Source organism: Coenobita brevimanus, chromosome 91 (assembly GCF_032717465.1).
Source record: "Coenobita brevimanus isolate Jiangsu-jjx chromosome 91, ASM3271746v2, whole genome shotgun sequence".
Lineage (NCBI taxonomy): Eukaryota > Metazoa > Arthropoda > Malacostraca > Decapoda > Coenobitidae > Coenobita > Coenobita brevimanus.
This window is the reverse complement of record NC_137044.1, coordinates 20,647,259-20,650,055: the sequence shown is the minus strand read 5'-3', so window position 1 is coordinate 20,650,055 and position 2,797 is coordinate 20,647,259. Positions and strand designations below refer to the sequence as shown.

General features: G+C 41.1%; 1 non-coding gene across 1 annotated transcript; it reads right to left on the bottom strand.

Moving 5' to 3' along the window:
- Positions 1-910: 910 nt before the first annotated feature.
- Positions 911-1,029, bottom strand: LOC145411991 (5S ribosomal RNA). The gene has a single exon (XR_013899503.1). It is a non-coding gene; the product is annotated as a 5S ribosomal RNA (ribosomal RNA).
- Positions 1,030-2,797: the final 1,768 nt, after the last annotated feature.

Sequence of the window (2,797 nt, the reverse complement as noted above, 5' to 3'; positions counted from 1 at the left end):
TTCAGTTTGGGGTAATGAGGCCCAGCCACCCATTGATGTGGGCCACTCCCTGATGCCAAATGCCATTATCCTGAATGACAATTACAAAAATGAAAGACTTTCCAGTGGTCTCATCAACATACCTGTCTGTGGACAGTATTTTGGCAATGAAATTTTTATTGTTTATGGTACTTACTGGGGATCAAAGAAGGTGAAGCGAATGAAGACCCGTCACAATAAGCTGACCGACCCCCATAATAGTCAGGGGAAATGAGAGCACGTAAAAATAAGCCAGGTAAGATATTCGACACTGTTCATTAGGACGTAAAACCAGTGATTCAAGATGATTCCATCAAATAGGTTTACTGCTGTATTTCTTTAATTTTGTAACTCATATTGTTTTAAAACTCACACCTGGTTACTGATAAGTGATATGTCATTGGGTAAGAAACAGCAACATATATTTTCAAGTGATTTTGTAACATACGTTTGCCTGTAAAATTATTCTTTAGTGTCTTTTTTTACGTTTTACAATTAAATTATTCAAAATTCCTGCCTATTTTCGTAATCCTTACTTTTATAGACTTAAAATATTTCATTCAGATACCATAAGAATTTTGGTCAAGAAAATTGATGCAAAATACTCGGAAATAGTTTTCCCAATGGTGTTAAGTTTGAGCTCGCCCTGATCCCCATGTTCCCACCTTTAAGAGGGACGACTTTACCTCGTTATCTGGATTATAACAAAGAAAACTTCTGAGAGCTTTTCAAGTTTATCCATAGAAAATACTGATGTATTTTTTTAATCAGTATGCCCATCCATCCATTGCCAGACGCCATGTATCCTAAATGGGGTGGCCAAGGGCTTAGAGTTAATTGTTTTACAGGGAGGGGCACTAATCCTCCACCAACCCCACTTGACACGTAGGGATGCCAACAGCATCTGGTGTTCCCAGGCGGTCACCCATCCAAGTACTAACCAGACCCAACGTTGCTTAACTTCGCTGATCGGATGGGAAGCGGTGTACTCAACGTGGCATGGCCGTTGGCAATCAGTATGTCAGTATGTCACACCAAGCAAATACTGTTTTTTTCCAAGTCACTTGGTATCCCAGTCACCACTTCCAAAGCGACAACTAAATCAAGTTAAATTGGATGTTTCAGCTCCTACATCGAGACAGCTTCACTTTAACTTGCTCCTAGCCAAGCACCTGTAGAATGTGCTAGGGTGACATAATTAACTATGAGAGGAAGGAAGAGAAGGAAAAGGAGAAAAGGGAATGGGTGATGGAGGAAGGAGGGAACGGTGAGAGAAAATTAGGGAAGAAGTAACACGAGGGGAAGAGAGAGACAGAAAAGGGGGAGAGACTCAAGAAGTGAGAGAGAGAGAGAGAGAGAGAGAGAGAGAGAGGGAGAGAGAGAGAGAGAAGGACAAGGGAGGTCTTGAAGTTAGAAAACACAAAATATTGCGGGTAATGAATGTTTTAATCATCACGGCACACTGCATACTGACAACTCTTATAACCTCCGGCGTTTTTATTGCCTGTCACAAGCCGCCTTGCATACTGTATAAAAGCAACGTGTGCTTACTTTTCCTGTTGCTGTGATTTTTGTTGTGGTGTTGCTCATCTTGCAGAAAGCCTTTACCTCTCCCGTACCACAAAGCATAGAGCACCCATCTTCACAGGGTGTGGGCTATTGCCATCAGGCCCAGCACCCAACACCACCCACCCTAACCTGTACACCACTTTCTGCCAACCCCCAGAAATTTTCTGCCCAATACCCAATTTCTAGAAAAAAAAAAATAAATGTCTTTGATTTAAGCCTTAGTACCCTCCACCCGTCCCACAGACAACACCCATTTACATGGCGGAATAGATATCCGTCAGGTGGGTTTGGGGGGTCGGGAGGTTGATGCTGAGGAGCAATGTGGTGCGTGAGTTCATACCAAGCCTATACCGTATATATATATATATATATATATATATATATATATATATATATATATATATAATTAACCGTTTGGACCTTATATAAGCGTTAACAGTGAAATGCAGGTTTACTGCAGGTGTTAGAATATACTGGCTCTGATCATTAGTACTGCACTGAGATATGAGAATACATCATCATCATCATCATCATCATAAGTATAGTTAAGTCTGAACTGAATCTGACCTAGGTAAAATAATATTTGGTGAATAAAAATTCATCGTCGGACGAATCATGAAACTTTATTTTCTACCATGTTTTAATACAGTGACAAATGTGAACGTGAAATATATAAAATAATGCTAATTTAACGGTCTGATATTTCGTTTCACGAAGAGGCTTTGGCAAAAACGCATAAAATATATAATACATTCGATGAGAGAGACAGACAGACAGACAGACAGACAGACGGACAGACAGACAGATGGACAGACAGACAGACAGAGACAGGGGCGCGGGGGTTATGGTGTGATTTGTGGCCCCGTGGTTGTGGTGGTGGGGCTAAACTATGGGAGGGACTTATATACGCGAGACGAGAACGAAAGTGGGAGGGAGAGGGAGGACAGGGCGTGACTTGAGAGATGGAGGAAGGGGGGCCAACAATGTTACCAACACAATTCACGATTCTTTGTCAGCTGGGTGGAGCGATACTTTTGTCCACGATAGTACACACACACACACACACACACACACACACACACACACACACATATATATATATAGATAGATAGATAGATAGATAGACATATGTATGTATGTAATTAACCCATTGGAGACCAGTGACCGGAATATTGGACAGAACTAGTTTTTTTCAAGCCTTTATAAAGTA